The 24,742-nt window shown below is 46.0% G+C and overlaps 1 long non-coding RNA gene across 1 annotated transcript in view; it reads left to right on the top strand.

Moving 5' to 3' along the window:
- The window catches only part of LOC139263816 (uncharacterized), a 37,731-nt gene extending 26,631 nt beyond the window's left edge, over window positions 1-11,100 (top strand). The window contains exon 3 of the long non-coding RNA XR_011593214.1: window positions 8,775-11,100. This is a non-coding gene — a long non-coding RNA (uncharacterized lncRNA). The remainder of the gene's footprint in view (window positions 1-8,774) is intronic.
- Window positions 11,101-24,742: the final 13,642 nt, after the last annotated feature.

Below are 24,742 nucleotides of genomic sequence, written 5' to 3'. Positions count from 1 at the left end.
CGAGTTTGGTCGATCGCGGTGGTTTTCCGTTGATACCACGTTGACTGTGGTCTGTTGCTGCCGCGATGGTAATGTGCTTCCTTCCTTCAGAACTTTAGGACTTCGAGGCTGGAGAAGTTAGTTTACAACTGTCGTGTTGGTTTCTCTCCTTGTCGTGATGACACAAGCGTGGTCTCGGTTGTATAGCCAAGTATGTCACCTGAGGTAGTAGCAGCCTTGTAGCTACCTAGCAACCTAACCTCTGTTGAAAACAGGGGGCCAGTTATACGATTTCAGTGGTTCTAATCTTGGCACCAAATCTGTTCAAAATCCTTTGTTTAAATTTGGCGGGCTTGGCTCTTTGTAATATTTTGGCGGGCTCATTAAAAGTTAATATGTCTTGGGTGGGCTGATGTTTGAAAACTGTTTCATGATGGAAATATTAGTTTGGTATTTGCAATGTCCTTTTGTGCTTAGTTTTTCGCATACAGGCTGGATTGGGCCTCTTTGTGACGTATATGCTGAAATGGTTTTCCAGACCCATGTCAATGTGCGGCTATCTCTGGGTGATTTTGTGATGTTAATGTCTCTTGTGGAGAAGGATTCTCGAATACTCATTCCTCCAGACAGGTTAACTTAGTCCTCACACCTAGGTAGCCTCACTTAATCAGGTTGTCTCCTGCCAGTTCCTTAGGCCCACCTACAGCCTTGAATTTGTCTTTTAAAAATACAAAATTTATTAAAGTTCGTAGTTTCTTCCATAAGCACTTTAGAGTTCCAAACTTTTTGGTAGATAGTCCCAAATTAAATTTCCTTTCGAATGAGCCCAAACACTGGGGGGGGGGGGGGTTCTTGTGAATTTAGCACCTCCTTCAGTACAAATTGTAAAACGTGCCCTCATCAAGCAAATGTTGGATCCAAATCCAAGAAAATGGCAGTTGTCGTTGGACCACAAACTGACAAATTTTCTAATTACTTATTGTAATATTCCTCATACAACTACTGGTAGAAAACCTGCAGAGTTGTTTCTCAAATGACAGCCACGAACCAGGTTTGCGTTGTGAAAGCCAATCTTGGCACAGTTGGTAGAAGAGAAACAATTAAAACAGAACGTGAATCATGATAGATGTAGAGCAAGAGAGAGAATTGTGAAATTGAATCAGACGGTTAGAGTGAAGAACCATCACCATAAATAGTTAAAGTGGTTACGAGGAAGAATAATGAGGATATGAGGCCCAACGTCGGAGAGGCTCAGGAGTTCGAGCATCGTCGGGAGGCCAGCTGGTGCAGCTGCAGCAGGGAGGCAAAAAAGAAGTAGAAAGAAATCGATAGGTGACGTCACAGCCAAGGGGTTAAGTGATTGGCTGGTGATTGGCAAGTAGTTTTTCTTTTTCTTTTCTTTATCAGTAAGTAACCTTTTAGCATTGTTGTTGCCAAATTAAGTTTATCTAAGGGTTAAGTCATGGCAGGAGAGCTCGGACACATGTTATGCTCCTCCTGTACTATGTGGGAAGTCAGGGACGCTTCCGGTGTCCCTGACAACTACGTGTGCAGGAAGTGCATCTGCCTGCAGCTCCTGACGGACTGCATTGTGGCACTGGAGCTGTGGGTGGATGTACTCTGGAGCATCCACGATGCTGAGAATGACGTGAATAGCACGTTTAGCGAGTTGGTCTCACCGCAGGCAAAGGGTACACAGCCAGGGTGACCAACAGGGAGAGCAGTGCAAGGAAGGTAGTGCAGGGGTTCCCTGCAGTCATCCCCCTGCAAAACAGATACACCGCTTTGGGTACTGTTGTGGGGGGGGGGGGGGTGACTCATCAGGGGAGGGCAACAGTAGCCAAGTTCATGGCATCATGGGAGGATCTGTTGCACAGGAGGGCAGGAAAAAGAGCGGGAGACCTATAGTGATAGGGGATTCAATTGTAAGGGGAATAGATAGACGTTTCTGCGGCCGCAACCGAGACTCCAGGATGGTATGTTGCCTCCCTGGTGCAAGGGTCAAGGATGTCACGGAGCGGGTGCAGGGCATTCTGAAAATGGAGGGTGAACAGCCAATTGTCGTGGTACATATAGGTACCAACGATATAGGTAAAAAATGGGATGAGGTCCTAGGAGATGAATTTAGGGAGCTAGGAACTAAATTAAAAAGTAGGACCTCAAAAGTAGTAATCTCAGAATTGCTACCAGTGCCACGTGCTAGTCAGAGTAGAAATCGCAGGATAGCTCAGATGAATACGTGGCTTGAGGAGTGGTGCAGAAGGGAGGGATTCAAATTCCTGGGAAATTGGAACCGGTTCTGGGGGAGATGGGACCAGTACAAACCGGACGGTCTGCACCTGGGCAGGACCGGAACCAATGTCCTCAGGGGAGTGTTTGCTAGTGCTGTTGGGGAGGAGTTAAGCTAATATGGCAGGGGAATGGGAACCTATGCAGGGAGACAGAGGGAAGTAGAATGGGGGCAGAAGCAAAAGATAGAAAGAAGAAAAGTAAAAGTTGAGGCCAGAGAAACCTAAGGCAAAAAGCAAAAAAGGCCACATTAGAGCAAAATTCTAAAGGGGCAAAGTGTGTTAGATAGACAAGCCTGAAGGCTCTGTGCCTCAATGCGAGGAGAATTCAGAATAAGGTGGACGAATTAACTGCGCAGATAATAGTTAATGGGTATGATGTAATTGGCATCACGGAGACATGGTTCCAGGGTGAACAAGGCTGGGAACTCAACATCTAGGGGTATTCAACATTTAGGAAGGATAGACAGAAAGGAAAAGGAGGCGGGGTGGCATTGCTGGTTAAAGAGGAAATTAATGCAATAGTAATAAAGGACATTAGCTTGGATGATGTGGAATCGGTATGGGTGGAGCTACGGAATACCAAGGGGCAGAAAATGCTAGTGGGAGTTGTGTACAGACCACCAAACAGTCGTAGTGAGGTTGGGGACAGCATCAAACAAGAAATTAGGGATGCATGCAATAAAGGTACAGCAGTTATCATGGGTGTCTTTAATCTACATATTGATTGGGCTAACCAAACTGGGAGCAATGCGGTGGAGGAGGATTTCCTGGAGTGTATTAGGGATGGTTTTCTTGACCAATATGTCGAGGAACCAACTAGGGAGCTGGCCATCCTAGACTGGGTGATGTGTAATGAGAAAGGACTAATTAGCAATCTTGTTGTGCGAGGCCCCTTGGGGAAGAATGAGCATAACATGGCGGAATTCTTTATTAAGATGGAGAGTGACATAGTAAATTCAGAAACTAGGGGCCTGAACTTAAGGAAAGGTAACTTCGATGGTTTCAGGCGTGAATTGGCTAGAATAGACTGGCAAATGATACTTAAAGGGTTGACGGTGGATAGACAATGGCAAATATTTAAAGATCACATGGATGAACTGCAGCAATTGTACATCCCTGTCTGGAGTAAAAAATAAAACGGGGAAGGTAGCTCAACTGTGGTTAACAAGGAAAATTAAGGATAGTGTTAAATCCAAGGAAGAGGCATATTGGCCAGAAAAAGCAGTAAGCCTGAGGACTAGGAGAAATTTAGAATTCAGCAGTGGAGGAAAAAGGGTTTAATTAGGAGGGGGGAAATAGAGTACAAGAAGAAGCTTGCCGGGAACATAAAAACTGACTGCAAATGCTTCTATAGATATGTGAAGAGAAAAAGATAAGTGAAGACAAACGTAGGTCCCTTGCAGTCAGATTCAGGTGAATTTCTGACGGGGAACAAAGAAATGGCAGATCAATTGAACAAATACTTTGGTTCTGTCTTCACGAAGGAAGACACAAATAATCTTCCGGAAGTACTAGGGGACCAAGGGTCTAGTGAGAAGGAGGAACTGAAGGATATCGTTATTAGGCGGGAAATTGTGTTAGGGAAATTGATGGGATTGAAGGCCGATAAATCCCCGGGGCCTGATAGTCTGCATCCTAGAGTACTTAAGGAAGTGGCCCTAGAAATAGTGGATGCATTGGTGATCATTTTCCAACAGTCTATCGACTCTGGATCAGTTCCTATGGACTGGAGGGTAGCTAATGTAACACCACTTTTTAAAAAGGGAGGGAGAGAGAAAGCGGGTAATTATATACCGGTTAGCCTGACATCAGTAGTGGGGAAAGTGTTGGAATCAATTATTAAAGATGAAATAGCAGCGCATTTGGAAAGCAGTGACAGGATCGGTCCAAGTCAGCATGGATTTATGAAGGGGAAATCATGCTTGACAAATCTTCTGGAATTTTTTGAGGATGTAACAAGTAGAGTGGACAAGGGAGAACCAGTGGATGTGGTGTATTTGGACTTTCAAAAGGCTTTTGACAAGGTCCCACACAAGAGATTGGTGTGCAAAATCAAAGCACATGGTATTGGAGGTAATATACTGATGTGGATAGAGAACTGGTTGGCAGACAGGAAGCAGAGAGTCAGGATAAACGGGTCGTTTTCAGAATGGCAGGCAGTGACTAGTGGAGTGCTGCAGGGCTCAGTGCTGGGACCCCAGTTCTTTACAATATACATCAATGATTTAGATGAAGGAATTGAGTGTAATATCTCCAAGTTTGCAGATGGCACCAAACTGGGTGGCGGTGTGAGCTGTGAGGGGGACGCTAAGAGGCTGCAGGATGACTTGGACAGGTTAGGTGAGTGGGCAAATGCATGGCAGATGCAGTATAATGTGGATAAATGTGAGGTTATCCACTTTGGTGGCAAAAACGTGAAAACAGAATATTATCTGAATGGCGGCAGATTAGGAAAAGGGGAGGTGCAACGAGACCTGGGTGTTATGATTCATCAGTCATTGAAAGTTGGCATACAGGTACAGCAGGCGGTGAAGAATACAAATGGTATGTTGGCCTTCATAGCTAGGGGATTTGAATATAGGAGCAGGGAGACCTTACTACAGTTGTACGGGGCCTTGGTGAGGCCTCACCTGGAATATTGTGTTCAGTTTTGGTCTCCTAATCTGAGGAAGGACGTTCTTGCTATTGAGGGAGTGCAGCGAAGGTTCACCAGACTGACTCCCGGGATGGCTGGACTGACATATGAGAAGAGACTGGATCGACTGGGCCTTTATACATTGGAGTTTAGAAGGATGAGAGGGGATCTCATAGAAACATATGAGATTCTGACGTGACTGGACAGGTTAGATGCGGGTAGAATGTTCCCGATGTTGAGGAAGTCCAGAACCAGGGGACACAGTTTTAGGATAAGGGGTAGGCCATTTAGGACTGAGATGAGGAGAAACTTCTTCACTCAGAGAGTTGTTAACCTGTGGAATTCCCTGCCGCAGAGAGTTGTTGATGCCAGTTCATGGGATATATTCAAGAGGGAGTTAAATATGGCCCTTACGGCTAAGGGGATCAAGGGGTATGGAGAGAAAGCAGGAAAGGGGTACTGAGGGAATGATCAGCCATGATCTTATTGAATGGTGGTGCAGGCTCGAAGAGCCGAATGGCCTACTCCTGCACCTATTTTCTATGTTTCTATGTTTCTATTTGGTCAAGATGCTTGATCATGGAAAGATTAGGTTTGTTCACATTGATCATATTTTACCTACAGATGTAGAAGGAGTTGAAAGTTGGAATGATTCGATTATTTCTGATGAGTCAGATAGTCTTGTTACAAGTAGAGTACCAGTAGCAAATCCTACATCAGATGTATTAGAAACAAGTCCAAGAGAAAGTCAGAATTTAAGTCTGAGTCCGATTCAGGCAGACAAACAATCTGAAGTTGTAACGAGTTCAAATGTAGATCAAGGATTGCCCTTGGAGAAAAACTCTCCTTAGGATCAGCCTAGAATGAGTCTAAGTTCAACACCAAGTTTGGAAAGTTCTGTTCGAGAGCGAAGGAATCCTCTTCGAAACAGAAAATCAGTGGTTAAGTTTGATTTGTAAATATGGCAAAATAAGTCCATATCTTTTATTGTGTATAACGATGCAAGTTATGTATAATGATTATTTTGTTCTGATTACTTCTTCACTAAGGAGGGAGAAATGTAATAGAGCCACCCCTAGTGGACTACTGCTCCACCTAGTGGACTACTGTGTTAATGCAACTACTAATGTAAATAATAAAATGGTCATGTAGCAAAGTCACTTAATGACAGTTTTCTGTTAAGAGCCATCTTGTGTGTGTGTGCTTCTTAATGATGTCGTAAGGATATATCCCAAGAAGCAAGGCCTTCTCAACTTGCAGCACCCCTCCCTGTCCCTTTTCCAACTTTAAACAACTCTGTAAAGCTCCAAACGCTTCCACAAACTTACACAGAGCCAGTAGAAATGAATCAACAACTGACCTGAACATGTTTAATGTTTCATTTAAATATTGCTTCTGGGAAGTCCTTGCAGCTGCTGAACACATGTTCTGCTGTGTGAGGTTAACACAGGGTGTCACTTCCAGTGTTGAGGACTAAAATGGCAGCACTGGCATCAAATCATTGTTGCGCACTAATTGACGCACGATCCAAGCGCTGATGCTAATGCCCTCACCAAGATGGTGTCTGGTGTGTGTCCCCACCAGAATTGTATGTGTGCTGCTTGGACACCATTTTTGACCCAAAATAGTAGTGTGCAAACAACGGGCGTTATGCATTCGAATTTTTAGCCTGGTCTCATTGAGTTTCAGTTTTCACGGGAATGCAAGTTGATTTGGGAATGTGATGCCAAAGCACTAATAAGGATCCTGAATTCCAATTTTACTATAAAGGAACTGAACTTATTCAGTCGCCTTGAAGCAGTGCCTTGGTCAGAGGCCATAGTAAAATCCATACCAGTAAAATCGGATCCAATAGGCTGAAAACCATATTTGTCATTTTTTCCATCTTCAGTATATATTTTTTTCCCTTTTTTTGTTAAAAATCAGTGTCTGCCATTTGAGGTAGCCATAGAGTTGAGACTAAATAATTCCTGAGAGAAAATTGACAGGAGAGTCACCTGGACCCGATTACCTCCTACTCGCAGTCTGAAGAGTACCATTGAGCCCTGAGAACTAGTTGTTTGCTTTCATCTTGAATAGGGAATGGTACATATAGTTAGACCACATAAAAGCAGAGCAGAAAAATAAATAGGTCACAGACGTCAAAGTGCCATAGAGTGCTCAAGAAGCGACACACAAATGCATAAACGGTTTCCAGTGTATCATTAGAACCCGATAATAATAATCCAGTTTCGTAACATAATGGCCTATTATTTTCTACATCATGCACAACTGTCACAAAATCTGAATTGGATAATACTAAACATTTCCTTAATTGGATAGTCCTTGCATTTCTCAAACAAAAGCTTTTGAGACTTTCCAACTTAATTCAGAATAGGGGCCTTGCACAGATGGTGTTTGTAGCTGTGAATGAGATGTTCGGTAGTAAAAGTCAAATTTTGTTTACTTTGAATTGGATACAAACACTGAAGTTTCTTATATAAGTGTATTTGGCAATCCATGTGTTCATATGAATGCATGGCAGTCCAGGTGTTAAGCTAGTCTGGAAGTCTGGCTATTTGTGGAGCAAGATGTTAGGATGAGTGACATCAAAATGCCATGTTTTGGTTCAGTGATTATCCCTCAATCAATATCACTAATATAGATTATGTGGTCATTATCACATTGCGGTTTGTGGGAGCTTGCTGTGCACAAATTTTCTGCCATATTTCCTACAATACAACAATGACTACACTTCAAAAGTATTTCAAAGCGCTTTGGGACGCCCAGAGTTCATGAAGAGCATGATATAAGAGCATGAGCAAGTGTTTCTGCCTTTACCTATTTCCCATAGCAGAAATACCTTGTTGTAGCTCAGAAGGCTGGGACATTTTCTCTCAGCTGTAACCCTAGTCCCTAGCTCAGGCCTTCCTGTTTCCTCTAGGTCCGAGCCCCAGTTTCTTTATGCTCCCTGGGTCTCTGACCTTCAATTCTCTCCCAACCTAGACCATCATTCCCTTGCTTCCTTCTAGGCACTTGCAGCAGCTCCTCGATGGAGCTATAGCTCTGGAACAATCACCAACAGTCTAGGATAGAGCAGCATCCCAACAAAGACCCAAGTCCCTAGCTTCTCTTGCAGGTGTTTTAGCAAGTCCCAGATGACCTCTTCGCACACGTCCCTGACCCGTCTATATATCCGCGCCTATAATCTATATTATCCCACAAAATGTATAGAATAGAATGATCGAATCATGCAGCACAGAAGGAGGCCATTCAGCCCATTGTGCTTGTGCTGGATCTTTGAAAGAGCTATCCAATTAGTCCTCCCCAGCTTTTATAGAATCATGTATCTCATATATGCTATATATCATTATGCACCTCATTATATTTTTTCCTGAGAATTTGGCTTTATGTTGCCATAGGAAAATTCTTCACATAATTTCCCAGAATTATGAATCAGAATGGCCACAGACTCAACCAACATGATACATTTAGAAGTGTTCAGTGCATTTTCTTACTCTTTTTTGATCAGCTAGTCATATCCCTACATATATCGCACTAACAAAAGCAAAATGACTCACTAGATTATAAAGAGCATGTGCTGGGCTGTTATTTTCAAAGCACCAGCATAGTTTACATGACATAATTGCTCAACCATCTGGAACCTTTTAGCTATGAGCTGTTGCCACCACCACAAGTCTTCTGGGCACAGTTTAACAGATGCATCATCGATTTAAATTAAGAACTGTTTCTCATTCTGCTCCGATACTAACAATGAAAAGCAACAGTGTGCAGCTTATCTTCAAGGAACTTATTTTATACTGGAATCAATAGATGCTTGAGCTGGAGCACTAGTTTACAGGGCTGTTTTTCCATTTGTTCATTTGCAGTAAGACCCAGGGATTTATATTGCGACTGGATAGCATCTGACAGGAGATGGAGCGAAAAGAAAAGGCAGCAAAAAAAAGGAAAAGTCAATACTCTTGATGCTAACTATCTGGGACACATAAACGACAATCTGCTGAAATAAGCAATAAGGATTACTACAAAATAATCAAGCAATTAATTTCTAGTTATAAACCTAATACAAGGTAATCATAAAATACTAACAGTAAGGAGTCATAGTAAATAATTCTGCTTAGCTCAATGTTAACCAGGTCCAGCCTAACAATCAAAAGATGTTTTAAAAAAAGCAGACAATATTGTTCTGTTCATTGTCCAGTGTCAATGTTTTCAAATACTTAGAACTAACTGCAATTAAGATGCAAAAACTCACTGACGGGTATTTACATTCACCCCCAAAGTCATAGTTAGGGACATACTCCTGATAAAAGTCAAAAGCAGTCGAATCAAGGATTACCACCTTTGTGAAAATATCTTTTGTGTTCTCATTCTAAATACTTTGGCCTGTCATACAGGCAGTCGGTTTTGTGAATGAGCTCTCTCAGCATCGGGATTTGGATGCACAGTTCAGAATTTGGTCAAGGAGGCCAGCTCAAATTCCTGATATATGTTCCCATTGCGAAAAGCTCTGCACTGAAAGGCTGCTGGGGCTAACCTTCCCAATCTCCTTGCCATCCCGCTTACCTTCCCATGCTGATTGACATTGTAAATGGTTCCCTCCCCTCAGGTACAGTCTGTACCCCCGCCTTTCAAAATAGCCTTCATTACCCCTTCCTTTAAAAAAAACATATTTGACCCCCCTCTGTCCAAGTAAACTACTGCTCCATATCCAACCTTCCTTTCCTCTCCAAAATCCTCAAATGTGTTGTTGCCTCCCAAATCCTTGTTTATCTTTCCCACAACTCACTGTTTGAATCTCTCCAATTAGGTTTTGACCCCTGCCACAGCATAAAGTGGCTCTAGCCAAAGTACAAATGCCATCCACTGTGACTGTGACCATGGTGCTCAAATCCTCCTGTACCCATGCCACCAGTTTCAACATTCTATTTAATCCTGAGCTCAGTTTCCAATCTCATTTCCTCTCCATCTCAAAGACTGCCTCTGCCCCTGCCTCAGCCCGTCTGCTGCTGAAACCCTCATCCATACCTTTGTCACCTCTAAACTGAACTATTCCACTGACCTCCTGGCCAGTCAGCCTCCCAGTTTCCACTCTCTGTAAGCTTCAGTGCATCCAAAACTCTGCTGCAAATCTCCTACCCTGCACCAAGGCCTGGGCTCCCCAACATCTCAAATTTAAAATTCTCATCTCTGTGTCAAAATCCATTTGTGGCCTTACCCCTCTCTACATTGTAATCTCCTCCAAATCCACCCCCCTCCGCCCCACCAAACTCTCTGTTCTTCTGACTCTGGCCTCTTGTGCACCTCCAACTCCCTTTGTCTCACCACTGGTGACTGTGCCTTCAGCAATTCCCCGCCTAAACCCCTCCACAATTTCCTCTTCTCTTTTAAGACCCTCATTGAAACCCAAGCTTTTGGTCAACCATCCCACTATTTCCTTATTTGGCTAGGTGTCCATTTTTTCCCCTTACGCCTCTGTGAAGCATCTTGAAATGCTTATTTCGATATTCAAGGCGCTGGAAAGTGGGATTAGGCTGCATAGCCTCTTGTTGGCCAGCGCGGACATGGTGGGCCGAAATGGCCTCCTTCCATACTGTAAACTTCTATGATTCTATGCTCCTATGTAAATGTATGTTGTGGTTGTTGTTTAACTACATGGACACCTGCTACTCGTAATCCTCAATATCATAAACTGGCATAATCTATATAATCAGCACCTTATATTTTCCTTCTCAACAATGCAAAATCAGCCGATTATTTCTTTACGTTTTCTTTATTTAAAAAAAATGACCTACACATTCTATAAATGTGATACAAGATTTAAACAAATGATGAATTTGACCGAATGGAACACTTTATGGTTTCTGTATCACATGGTCATTTTCACTTGATGGGAGTGTAGCATCACCTGGGACCTAAGTGATATCTTCTGTGTGTCTAATAAAGTTACTTTTAGTCATTGGTCCAGTGAAGAAGGATATTCTAATTCTTCTATCGAGGATAAAATCTCAAAATATATCACAGGTATGATTTGGAAGAAAGATATGTGTAACTTTTACTGTTAGCATTACAATTCTGAAGCCAGGAGTCCATTCAGATATCTGTGTCCAATGATCAGGAGTTCATTATTTTATTCAAGGCAAATGAAGATAGAGACTGATACAATGATGATGTTCTGCTGTTAAATATGTTAAACACGTGTTGTACTTTTGCATCATCCTTTATTATTTTATTAAAATGACAGGCTGTCCAATATGAGGCACTTGTGGCTTTTCTATGATGTCTAATTGGACTGTTAACCATTCATTGCTGTTTGGGCATATGTTTTAATCTGACACTGCTGACAAACTAGCAGGTTAGCTGGCGATTAAATGGAATTTAAAACTGCTTGAAAGTATTATGCAGGTGCAGAGCTAAAGATATAACTGTGTGGGTCATGTAGTTTAATTATCCAGCTTGTTCGTGTCACAGTGTCAGAAAGCCAGGGCCCAACTCAGCCGTAAATGTCATTCACACGCAAGCTTACCCCCAGAAGGCAAGCTGTCAAGGTTAGCCACAGCATAGAGTAGAGCTAAGGGCTCAATTTTCCCCAAGCCCGTTTTCTGGTGTATTGCCAGAGTTACGCCCGTTTTTCTAGGCCAGAAATGCGCCAGAAATAATTTGCCAAAGTTTCCCTGATGCATAATTCAAATTTGGCACCGCACCTCATCGAAAAATGATGCTGCACCTTCTGCGCATGCATGGAAAAAAAAGTTACATTTTTGACGTCGTTGTAATGGACACAGTACAACTCCGAGTTGACAATCGGTTATTTTTAAAGAGCCAGTTGTTTGTGTGAGAATGTTGAGTGCTGTGTGAGAGCATTGGAAAAATCACAGCTGCAGCAGTACAAGATGCAACGCGGTGCAAGGACCAAGAATTTCTTACAGGAAGAAGTGGAGGCACCAGTTACTGTGATTGAGAACTTGGTACCTCACCTCAGGGAGTGGAGCCTGTTGTTTGCACCGAAAAATGATGCTGCACCTTCTGCGCATGCATGGAAAAAAAAGTTACATTTTTGACGTCGTTGGACACCAGGAGAAGTCACATAAAAGTTCCACCCAAAGAAATGAAGAAATGCTGGAACCAAGTTGCAGAAGATTACTGTGCAATGGTGACCACCACGAGATCTGGAGGCCATTATAAAAAGAAGTGGCAGGACCTTGGTCAAGTAGTTAGTATAAGTAATATTTTCATTTATTCAATGGAATTGCAATTGTAAATGTGACCATCTGTATGTCCCACCCAGCAGAAAGACACCCTCTTTAAAAAGTTAGGTTTTCATCTTTTCAGAGGAAGGTGGCATATAATAAAAGGGAAAGAACTTGAACAGGAGGAGGCCCGGCAAATCTGCACCCACTGACACCCTTGGAAGGTACTGCCTGGAAAAAAGCAATCAGTACTGCACAAGCTGGGCCCACACGCGAGGGAAAGGGTAAGTCCTGCAAATTCATCATGGTCCTTCAACTCAGCCTGTTGCCTGGCCTGCGATGTGTGAGCCTACTCATGCCACTCACCTTGCCCCCTCCTCTGCTGCTAACCATTTGTTTGTTCTGTTATATTTTGCAGAACGTGAGGCCAACCCTGACGATGCAGAAAAAGATTCAGATGTGGACGAGCCTGAAGAGGAGAACATTTCCCAATCCAAACCTCCAGATCAAGAACATGGGGGTGAGGGGGAGGGGATGAAACTGGATGATACTTCCACTGTTGTACTGACTTTGGAGGATGTGCCGCTCATGGAGGTGACAGCCCCTTCCGTGACGAGTGGTTTGAGTGCTGGTGGGGCATTCCATGGTTTCCCACCTTCTGAGGTTGTGGGTCCCAGTGATGGGGTAGAGCGAGGCACAACCAGGGCCCCACCATCCCAGGCTGCGGCTCCCAGTGGTGGGGTGCAACGAGGTACACCTGTGGGGAAAAGGGGAAGGAGATCTCGACCGTACTCTCCTGAGGTGCAGGATCTAACTTATGTGGTTCAGATGATGTAATTGAGTGCGGAGAGCATTGACCTTACCCGGTCACTCCTGGGGTGAGTGATGAGGTAGCGGGACTGTCGGGAGAAGTAACAGCATTGACACGAGAAATGGGAACGATATCTGGGCCCATCAGTGAGGGAATAGTGGCCATGAGGGAGGGAATGTCAGAGGTAGTGCAAACCATGTCACTGACCATGAGGGAGGGAATGTTGCAGGTCATTGAGACACTGTCAGGGTGCATGAGGGACGTCATGTTGGGGTTAGCTGCTGCAATAAGGGCACACGCCCAGAACCATCGCCCATTGACAGAGTCAACTGTCACTCCCACTCCAATCCCCACACCAGTATCTGAAGAGCCCAAAGCCAGGCCCTCCAACTTGCCGCCTGATGCCGACACCCCTCCCCCTCAAGAGTGCACAGTACCCGAGATGTTCGAAAGAATAAGCTTGGTACCAAGCCCAGAAACACTGCACCACCTGTGGGCGGGGATGGTGGAGTGTTCAAAACCAAGTGCAGCGGGCGGTCTGAGTGTAAGGGGGAGGAGAGATGGGTGCAGCCTTTCTTTGCTGCTGTTGCTGTTATTATTATTGTTGTTACTGTTGTAACTGTTCTGAAATTAAAAGTTTTTTTGTAAGTGATCTTAAAGTTTTTAAGTAATTTTAAAGAGTGATCTTAAAGTAAAGTTTGATACAAGAATAATTTTATTTAAGTTAAGTTAAGTACAAAAAAAACTGTTAAACTTTTGAATAAAATATATTTTACATTAAAACTGAATCATGTTCCATTAACACAACACAACATTACGGAACAGCTCCAAACAGTAAACATGTCCATGTGGAATAGTTGTCGCTGAGCCCTCAGGAATCAGTAAAGTTTCACGGATGAGCTGCTGGCGCAACACTCAAGCAATCGTTATGCATGTCTTCCTCAACCTCGTCATCCTCCTCGTGCTCATCATCTGCATCTTCCACATCATTATCATCAGCCACTCTCACCGCAGGTGGGTCTTCCACTATCAGGTGCTGCTGCCTCATGATGGCTAAGTTATGCAGCACGCAGCACACAACAATGAACTGACCGACAATCTCAGGGGAATACAGCAAGTAGCCTCCGGAATGGTCCAGACGTTGGAAATGCTGTTTCAAGATGCCAATGGTCCTCTCTAAGAAACTGCACGTCGCAATGTGCGACATGTTGTATTCACGGTCAGCTTCCGTTCAGGTTACGTGTAGGGGTGTCATGAGCCAGGTGGCGAGGTCATACCTTTTATCTCCCAGCAGCCAGGTCTGCATTACATTAATGGAGTGGAAGCCTTTTCTGTTCCCGTAAAGGTGCTCGCAAGGCGATGTGAGTACAATCAATGCAGCCCTGTACCTTTGGGAAGCCAGCAATCCTGGAGAAGCCCACAGTCTCCAAAATCTTCGATTTAAAAACAATGGCGTCTTTCAGCGCCGATTTGTCAATGTGCGCTGGTTTTCTTAAGTGCCCAGAAGGTTTTTCGGGAGTATCCAGATACGCCGACATAGGAGGAAAAAATGTTTGCCAAACTGCAAAATAAATTTTAAAATAGCACAGACATGTGGGAACATCCCCATGACGTAAAAAAAAACTGGCCTAGAAAAATCGTAACTAAGTTAGTTACGGCAGCGCTGATCGCAGGGGAAACTTGGAAAAAAATACACCAAAAAAAATGTCACCCGCCAAAAAAATGGTGCAAATGACTAGGGAAAATTGAGCCCTAAGTGTTTCATAGAAGAGAAGCAGACTGAGGTGGGGTGAGGGGGTGGGGGGTGGGGGGTGATGATGCTCCACCTCCAGTTATTCTTTAACCTGTCCTCCTAGCAGGGTACAAATCAGAATTGGCAAATGCTGTGGAAATGTTCACTCACCCATATACCTTCTCAGCTGTGGTTTAAGATATCCGACCTGGCAAGAACTGATAGGATAAAGATACAAAAAAGTAACTGAACTAGTAAAATGAAATGAAATGTCTGATAAACTGTAAAAAAAAATTCTATTAAAAAAAAATCACGTGGTTTAAATGGAATACTAAATGGGCCACCTTCCAATAATGCCATGTTTTATTAGCTTCAAAGGCACATTACGATTTCCAGGCCTAGCATTGGTCAGTTGGAATACATTCAATATTCTCTCATGTCCACATCATATAGCTATCTGCAGGCCATAACTGCAACCACCCCCTCCCCACCCACCCCTGCCCCACAATGCTGCTAGATCAGGGCAGTCCAAGCTTCGATCTTTGTTTGCCGCATAGGTGCACATTATTGGGGATGATGTATAGGCATAAATTTCCTGAGTATGTGCCATAACATCAGTAAATTAAAGTAATTTTTCCTTGCTGCTGACATATACTTATAAAATTTAGGTTGTAAAGTTTAAATCTATGTACCCATTAATTTGCACCTACCTCAAAACAGATCTTGGCTTTGTGATTTATAATTTTCCATCAGTGAAGCAACAGTGTTAAAAGCAGCCCTTTTCAAACCTCCAGGCCCATGAAATTCAAACAGGACAATCCAGTCACTTAGAAATATAAGTGCATGTAGGACTAAACTGCCTAGATGTCAAGGGTTGGATTGCCAGGTCTCGGAGGGTGGTATGTGGCCACAGACTGCAGGTTGGACACCTCTGCACTGGATGATCTGTTATCATACATTGAAAGTATTAGGAATGGATTTTTATTTTAGGACATTTTTTTTTTGATGACCTATTAAGGCATTCTGTGCAATTATCTTCTTCACAACTTGATGGTTCAGAGTTCTTGTGCTCCTCCTGGATCCACAGTAACACGGCAGGCCTCTGCCGGCCAGCATACACTCCATGCCACCACACCCCCCCAACCCCAGGCCTACCCGTGGGCCGCTGCTGGCCTGTGTACGCTCCCCCTACCACCTCCCCACCCCTGGGCCTACCGGTGGGCCGCTGCTGGCCTGTGTACGCTCCCCGCACAACCTCCCTACCCCCGGCCCTACCTGTGGGCTGCTGCTGGCCTGCCTACGCTCCCCCCACCACCCCCTGAACTCGGGCCTACCTGTGGGCCGCTGTCAACCTGCATATGCTCCCCGCCACCACACCCCCTAACCCCGGGCCTACCTGTGGGCCGCTGCTGGCCTCTATACACTCCCCTCCCCACCACCCCCCCAACCTGGGCCTACCTGTGGGCTGCTGTCAGCCTGCATATGCTCCCCGTCACCACCCCCCGAACACAGTCAGCCCAAATTGGCCTGGACCACTGTCTCTGATTGGCTCCACAGCTCGCTGGAATTATGGTGTTGAGGCTAAGAACATTTATGTCCTTAAAGCCCTTAGTAGTGTTACCTGGACAATAGTAATAAAAACACTAGTTAGGAGGGAAGGATGAAGCATAATTTGAGGTGGAGCTCCATCATTCCTCCCCCATCCCAGCCTGCTTCCCTTTTGAGAGGCACTTTGGCTCTTCGCCATGCTGTGGCTAAATCTAAAACATAACGAACCAGGATTCTTCAACTGGGCAAATTGTGACTGCTATAACTTCTTGACTGGCTCTCACTTTCCTGGAGTTACGAGGACAGACACACACTTCTGTTTTGCCTTCTCATTTAAATATGTTTCCATAGGAAAGCGAATGTTGCCTACGAAAAAGAAACATATGATTCACTAATGTCCTTAAGAGAAGAAAATCTGCCATCCTTACCTGGTCTGGACCATATGTGATTCCAGACCCTCAGTGTTAAGTATCAAATAACTCCACGGGGCTAAGTACGGTGAGTTAGTTCAGGCATGACCTTACTCCAGTTTACAGACTCTCAAATTGAGGATTCAACATGGCTGCCAATGTTATATACACAGCTTGCACGTGTCTGCCAGTGACCATTAGGACTCCGACAATCGCGCCCTCCGGTGGCAGGTAAAACCCAGTCATAGAAATATAGAATAGAAACATAGAAAATAGGTGCAGGAGTAGGCCATTCGGCCCTTCTAGCCTGCACCGCCATTCAATGAGTTCATGGCTGATCATCAAACTTCAGTACCCCATTCCTGCTTTCTCGCCATACCCCTTGATCCCCCTAGTAGTAAGGACCTCATCTAACTCAACATACATAACATCATTCCCCCTTGGTACAGATTGTATTTACAAGTTGAGACGGTCCGGGGCCTTCCGCTCCATGGTTGATCTTCTCAGTTCGAATCCAAGCTTGGCTGAGTTAGTTGGACCATTGTTGCATTGCGGAGCACTTGGTCTGACAGGACTGTCGGGGATGATAGATTCATCTTCGTGAATGACACAAGGGTCAACTGATGGTTGGATATGTGTTGGTTGGTCGATGATGATGTCATCTTCAATTTGTTCTGGGTTGTCTGTGAATCACAGTTTGATTTGGTCAATGTGCCTCTTGCACATTTGGCCATTTAACAGTTTGACTACAAACATCCTGTTCCGTTCCTTGGCCAAAACTGTGCCAGCAACCCACTTTGGACCATGACCATAATTCAGGACAAACACAGGGTCATGAACAGCAATGTCACGTGATGCGGCTGCGTGATCGTGGTACCATTGCTGCCATTGCCTTCTGGTTTCGACATGATCATTGAGATCCGGGTGTACAAGGGAGAGCCTGGTTTTGAGGCCTCTCTTCATTACCAGCCCTGCAGGAAGGACCCCGGTGAGCGAGTGGGGCCTGTCTGGTAACTGAGCAGAATGCAGGTCTGTAGGGAGCCGTGAGTCACGCGTTTTAGGCTCTGCTTAATTATTTGGACAGCCCGCTCCGCTTGATCATTAGACGCAGGTTTGAAAGGGGCAGACCTGACATGCTTGATACCATTACGGGTCATAAACTCGTGGAACTCCGAACTGGTGAAACACGGTCCGTTGTCGCTGACAAGGACGTCGGGTCGGCCTTGGGTGGCGAACATGGCCCGGAGGCTTTCAATAGTGGCTGTGGATGTGCTGGATGACTTGATTACTGATTACGCATTCAATCTATTTGAAGTAAGCGTCCACTACCACTAAAAACATTTTGCCGAGAAAGGAGCCGGCAAAGTCTATGTGAATCTTTGACCACGGTTTGGATGGCCATGACCACAGACTCAGCGGAGCCTCCACAGGTGCGTTACTCAGTTGCATGCAAGTGTTGCACTGATGCACGCATGACTCCAACTCCGAATCAATGCCGGCCCACCAAACGTGAGACCTGGCAATGGCCTTCATCATGACAATGTCTGGGTGGGTACTGTGTAAATCCCGCACAAAAGTTTCCCTGCCTTTTTTTGGCATAACAACATGATTACCCCATAACAGACAATCAGACTGGATAGATAATTAATCTTTGCGGCTATAAAGCTTAATTTCATCCTGCATTTCCTGGGAATGGCAGACCAATTTCCATTTAGGACACACCTTTTTACGCATGACAGTACAGGATCCTGGCTGGTCCAGGTCCTAATTTGTCAAGCTGTGATGGGTGACCCCTCGCTCTTGAAGGCATCCATGATCAGCAGCAAGTCTGCGGGCTGCGGCATTTCCACCCGGTTGTGGGCAATGGTAGCCGGCTAAGCACATCAGCTCATTTTTCAGTGCCTGGTCTGTGACGGATGACATAATCATAAGTGGATAATATCAGTGCTATCTTTGGATGCGGGATGAGGCATTGGTATTTATACCTTTGCTCTCAGAAAACAATGAAGTGAGCGGCTTGTGGTCTGTTTCAAGCTCAAACCGAAGCCCAAACAGGTATTGGTGCATTTTCCTAACTACATATACGCATGCTAAAGCCTCTTTCTCTACCATACTATAGGCTCTTTCAGCCTTAGACAGACTTCTGGACACGTATATGGGGTTAGGAATTTGCCTGATACATTGGCTTGCTGGAGCATACAACCGACCCCATATGATGAGGCGTCGCAGGCCAGCACTAACTGCTTACATGGGTCATAGTGTACCAGTAATTTATTGGAACATAGCAGGTTCCTGGCCTTCTCAAAGGCTCTGTCTTGAGATTTTCCCCAAACCCAGTTGTTACCCTTTCTCAGCAACATGTGCAAGGGCTCTAGCAATGTGCTCAAACTAGGTAGAAAGTTACCAAAATAGTTGAGAAGCCCCAGGAACGAACGCAGCTCCGTCACACTCTGGGGTCTGGGTGCATTCTTGATGGCCTCTGTCTTCGAGTCCGTAGGCCTGATGCCGTCTGCTGCAATCTTTCTGTTAAGTTCAGAATAACTCCACGAGACTGTGTTGTAAGCTCAAACTATTGTGACCTTAATATAACTCCAAAGTGAGGCAGCAGCATGGTGGACTGCCATTTATACCTGCTTGCCCCAGGGTGCACAGGTGGCCCTTAGGTCTCCCACAGGTGTAACCCTTAGTGGCAAATCTTACATATTGGTGAGGTTTGCATATATAACATCACTTCCCCCCAAAGTCTTATGTGTAAGTTATTTACAGGTTGAGGCGATCTGGCGCTCTGTGTTCCCGGGTCGATCACCTGAGTTGACGTCTTGGCATGGGTGAGTTGGTCGGGTCATTGCTGCGCTGCGGTGTGGCTGGTCTGATCGGACTGTCGGGCATGGTGGGTTCATCCTCATGGTTGACGGCGAGGTCGATTGCTGGTTGGGTGTGTGTTGGTGGATCATAGATGGTAAACTCTTCTTCAAACTGTTCTTGGTTATCCGTGAATCGCAGTTTGGTCTGATCCAAATGCTTTCTGCACATTTGCCCATTCAACAATTTAATAACAAACACTCTATTCCCCTCCTTGGCTAAAACAGTGCCAGCAATCCACTTGGGACCCTGACTGTAATTTAGAACAAACACCAGATCATTAACCTCAATGTCACGCGATACAGCCGCGCGATCGTGGCACACGTTCTGCCGTCGGGTTTCTACCTGATCATTGAGATCCGGGTGGACTAAGGAGAGCCTGGTTTTGAGTGCTCTCTTCATTAACAATGCTGCGGGGGAACTCCGGTGAGCGAGTGGGGGCCCGTCCGGTAGCTGAGCAGGACCCGAGATAACTGGGTCTGCAAGGAGCCGTCCATTACTCGTTTCAAGCTCTGCTTGATGGTTTGGACTGCCCGTTCTGCTTGACCGTTGAATGAGGGCTTAAGTGGGGCAGACCTGACATGCTTAATGCCATTACGGGTCATGAACTCGTTGAATTCCGAGCTTGTGAAAGATAGTCCATTGTCACTAACAAGAACGTTGGGCAAACCATGGGTGGCGAACATGGCCCTGAGGCTTTCAATGGTGGCAGTAGACGTACATGATGACATTATTATACATTCAATCCATTTAGAGTAAGCGTTCACTGCTACTAGAAACATCTTTCCTGGAAAAGGGCCAGCAAAATCTACGTGGACCCTGGACCATGGTTTGGAGGGCCATGACCACAGGCTTAGTGGGGCCTCCCTGGGTGCGTTGCTCAACTGTGAGCAAGTGTTGCATTGGTGTCCGCATGACTCCAATGTGGAGTCAATGCCGGGCCACCAAATGTGCGACCTTGCGATAGCCTTCATCATGACTATGCCTGGGTGGGTACTGTGTAGGTCGCGTAGAAATGTTTCCCTGCCTTTTTTTGGCACAACCACGCGATTCCCCCATAGGAGACAATCCGATTGGATGGACACTTCATCCTTATGTCGGTGAAACGGCTTTATTTCATCTTGCATTTCCCCGAGAACCGCCAACCAGCTCCCATTGAGGACGCAGCTTTTTACTAGTGATAGCACAGGGTCTTGGCTAGTCCAGGTCCTGATCTGGCGAGCCATGATGGGTGACCCCTCGCTCTCGAAATCATCCATTACCAGAAGCAAGTCTGCAGGTTCCGCCATTTCCATCCCGGTGGTGGGCAATGGCAGCCGACTGAGGGCGTCAGCGCAGTTCTCTGTGCCTGGTCTGTGGCGGATTACATAATCCTACGGAGACAATGTTAGTGCCCATCTTTGGATGCGGGGCAATGCATTGGTGTTGATAACTTTGCTTTCTGAGAGCAGTGAAGTAAGCGGTTTGTGGTCGGTTTCAAGCTCGAACCGGTGACCAAATAGATATTGATGCATTTTCTTAACCCCATACACACATACCAACGCTTCTTTCTCAACCATACTGTAGGCTCTTTCAGCCTTGGATAAACTTCTGGATGCGTATGCAACCGGTTGCAGTTTGCCCGACACATTTGCTTGCTGTAACACACAACCGACCCCATATGACGCCACATCACAAGCTAGTACTAAACGTTTACATGGGGCATACGATATAAGTAGGTTTCTGGCCTTTTTAAAGGCTGTCTCTTGAGAGTTACCTCATACCCAGTCGTCACCCTTGCGTAACAGTAAATGCAAGGGTTCCAGCAAAGTGTTCAACCCCAGTAGAAAGTTACTGTTGTGTTCCTAACACAGATGAGACTGCACACAGGGAGGTTAAAGTAACAGTGACCTCAGTCTTTATTAAGACACTCCAGAGTGAGGAACAAGCCTTAGGGGCCGGCTTATATACAGTTCTCCCAAGGGATGCTGGGATCCCTTGGGACTTCAGAGGATGCACTCCCTGGTGGCGGAACATGGGAGTGCATGCTTTACAGATACACAACATCACTCCCCCCCAAAGTCAAAGTGAAAACTATTTACAAGGTGAGGCGGTCAGGAGCCTTTCTTTCCCTGGTGGACCGCCTCGGTACAAATGGCTGTTCTGGTGTGTTGGCTGTGCCCTCGCTGGGCTGGCGTGTTGTTGGCCCTGCAGGGCTGCTGGGTGAGCCTGGCCTTGCTGTGCTCTTGGGCGTGATGGGTTCGATTTCCTGGTCCAGCGTGGTGTCGTTGATCCTTTGGGTGTGTGTTGTGGGCTCGAAAAAGGTGGTGTCTGCTGTGGGTTGTTCAGGGCAGTCTGTGAACCGCAGCCTCGTTTAGTCCAGGTGCTTTCTGCAAATTTATCCATTGTCTACTTTGACTACAAACACCCTATTCCCTTCTTTAGCTATCACCGTACCCGCGATCCACTTGGGACCATGTCCATAGTTTAGCACATACACAGAGTCATTCAGCTCAATTTCCCGTGACACAGTGGTGTGACCATCGTTTATATTTTGTTGCTGCCGCCTGCTCATGCAGGTTGGGGTGAACCAGCGAGAGTCTGGTTTTAAGTGTCCTTTTCATGAGTAGCTCAGCCGGGGGCACCCCTGTGAGCGAGTGGGGTCTCGTGCAGTAGCTGAGCAGTACTCGGGACAGGCGGGTTTGAAGTGAGCCTTCTGTGACTCATTTAAGGCTGTTTGATTGTTTGTATTGCCCGCTCTGCCTGTCCATTGGAGGCTAGTTTAAACGGGGCCGAGGTGACATGTTTGATCTCATTGCGGGTCATGAATTCTTTAAATTCGGCACTGGTTGTCACTGACTAGTATGTCAGGCAGGCCGTGGGTGGCAAACATGGCCCCCAGGCTTTCAATGGTTGCGGTGGCGGTGCTTCCCGACATTATTTCACATTCAATCCATTTTGAAAAAGCATCCACCACCACCAGGAACATTTATCGAGAAACGGGCCCGCATAGTCGACATGGATCCTCGACCATGGTCTGGAGGGCCAGGACCACAAACTTAGTGGTGCCTCTCTGGGCACGTTACTCAACTGAGCACACACGCTGCATTGCCGTACACAGGACTCTAAGTCAGAGTCGATACCGGGCCACCACACATGGGATCTGGATATCGCTTTCATCATTACTATACCCGGGTGTGTGCTGTGGAGATCCGAGATGAACGTCGCCCTGCCCTTTTTGGGTAGCACTACGCGGTTACCCCACAACAGGCAGTCTGCCTGAATGGACAGCTCATCCTTTCACCCTTGCATTTCAACGGGGATGCTGGCCCAGCTCCAATGCAGTACGCAGTTATTTACTAGGGACGGCAGAGGATCTTGACTGGTCCAAGTCCTAATCTGGCGGGCCGTGACAGGTGATTTATCATTTTCAAATGCTTCCATAACCATCAACAAGTCTGCGGGCTGCGCCACCATCAACAAGTTTGCAGGCTGCGCCATTTCCACCCCCGTGGTGGACAATGGTAGCCGACTGAAAGCATCCGCACAGTTCTCGGTGCCTGGCCTATGGCAGATGGTATAGTTATACGCTGATAGCGCGAGTGCCCACCTTTGTATGTGGGCTGAGGCATTAGTATTTATCCCCTTGTTTTCAGCGAACAGGGATATGAGGGGCTTGTGATCGGTTTCCAGCTCAAATTTGAAGCCAAACAGGTACTGATGCATTTTCTTTACCCCGAACACACACGCGAACGCCTCTTTCTCAATCATGCTGTAGGCCCTCTCGGCCTTAGACAAGCTCCTGGAGGCATAGGCGACAGGTTGCAAATTCCCTGCGACATTATCTTGTTGTAATACACACTCCGTACGACTATGCATCACATGCTAGCACAAGTCTTTTACACGGGTTATGCAATACAAGCAGCTTGTTGGAGCATAAAATGTTTCTGGCTTTCTCAAAAGCAATTACTTGTTTTTTTTCCCATACCCAGTTCTCACCTTTACGCAATAACACATGTAGGGGCTCTAAGAGGGTGCTTAACCCCGGTAGGAAGTTACCAAAATAGTTGAGGAGTCTCGGGAACGACCGTAGCTCCGTGACGTTCTGTGGCCTATGCGCATTCCTGATAGCCTCTGTCTTGGCGTCTGTGGGCCAAATGCCGTCCGCCACGATCTTTCTCCCCAAAACTCCACTTCTGTTGCCATGAAGGCACATTTCGACCCCTTCAACCACAGCCCTACGCGATTCAGTCGCTGGAGGACCTCCTCCAGGTTTTGTGGGTGCTCGACGGTGTCCCAACCCGTGACCAATATGTCATCCTGAAAAACCACCGTGCGTGGTACCGACTTGAGTAGGCGCTCCATGTTTCTCTGGATGATCGCTGCAGCCGACCGAATTCCAAACGGGCATCTGTTGTAGATGAACAGTCCCTTGTGCGTGTTGATGCAGGTGAGGCCATTCGAAGACTCCTCCAGCTCCTGCATCATGTAGGTCGAAGTCAGGTCGAGTTTAGTGAATGTCTTGCCTCCTACCAGCGTCGCAAATAGGTCGTCTGCCTTCGGGAGCGGGTATTGGTCCTGTTGCGAGAAACGATTAATAGTTACGTTATAATCTCCGCAAATCCTGACCGTGCCATCACTTTTGAATACTGGAACAATGAGGCTGGCCAACTCACTAAATTCCACTGGGGAGATGATGCCCTCGCGTTGCAGCTTGTCCAGTTCGTTTTCCACTCTCTCCCTCATCATGTGAGGTACCGCTCGCGCCTTGTGTGAATGTGTCGTGCCTCTGGGAATAAGTGGATCTGCATCTTCACCCCGGAAGGGAAGGAAATTTGTTAAGAACCTGGGTACATGAGGCAACAACCACATGTGATAGCGCTCGGATGTCACCCCAGTTTCAGCAGATTTTGCCCAGCCAGCTCCTTCCAAGCAGTGTGGGGCCATCGCCCGGGACAATCCAGAGTGGCAGTTCGTGCACCATGCCCTCGTAGGTGACCTTGACCATGGCGCTGATCAGGACAGTGATGAACTCTTTGGTGTACATTCTCAGTTTCATGTGGATAGGGCTCAGGGCTGGTCTGAGTGCTTTGTTGCACCACAGTCTCTCAAACATCTTTTTACTCATGGTGGATTGGATGGCGCCAGTGTCCAGTTCCATGGCTACAGGTAAGCCATTCAATTTTACGTTTAGCATTATAGGTGGTCATTTCGTCGAAAATGTGTGCACCCCGTGTACTTCAGCACCTGCCTCCTCTCTCTGAGGCTCGAAATTGTTTTGGTCCACCATGGACTGATCTTCCTG

The sequence above is a fragment of the Pristiophorus japonicus genome, chromosome 5 (genome assembly GCF_044704955.1).
Source record: "Pristiophorus japonicus isolate sPriJap1 chromosome 5, sPriJap1.hap1, whole genome shotgun sequence".
Classification (NCBI taxonomy): Eukaryota; Metazoa; Chordata; class Chondrichthyes; family Pristiophoridae; genus Pristiophorus; species Pristiophorus japonicus.
Note: the sequence above shows the minus strand (reverse complement) of the source record. Positions and strands in the feature narration are given on the sequence as shown.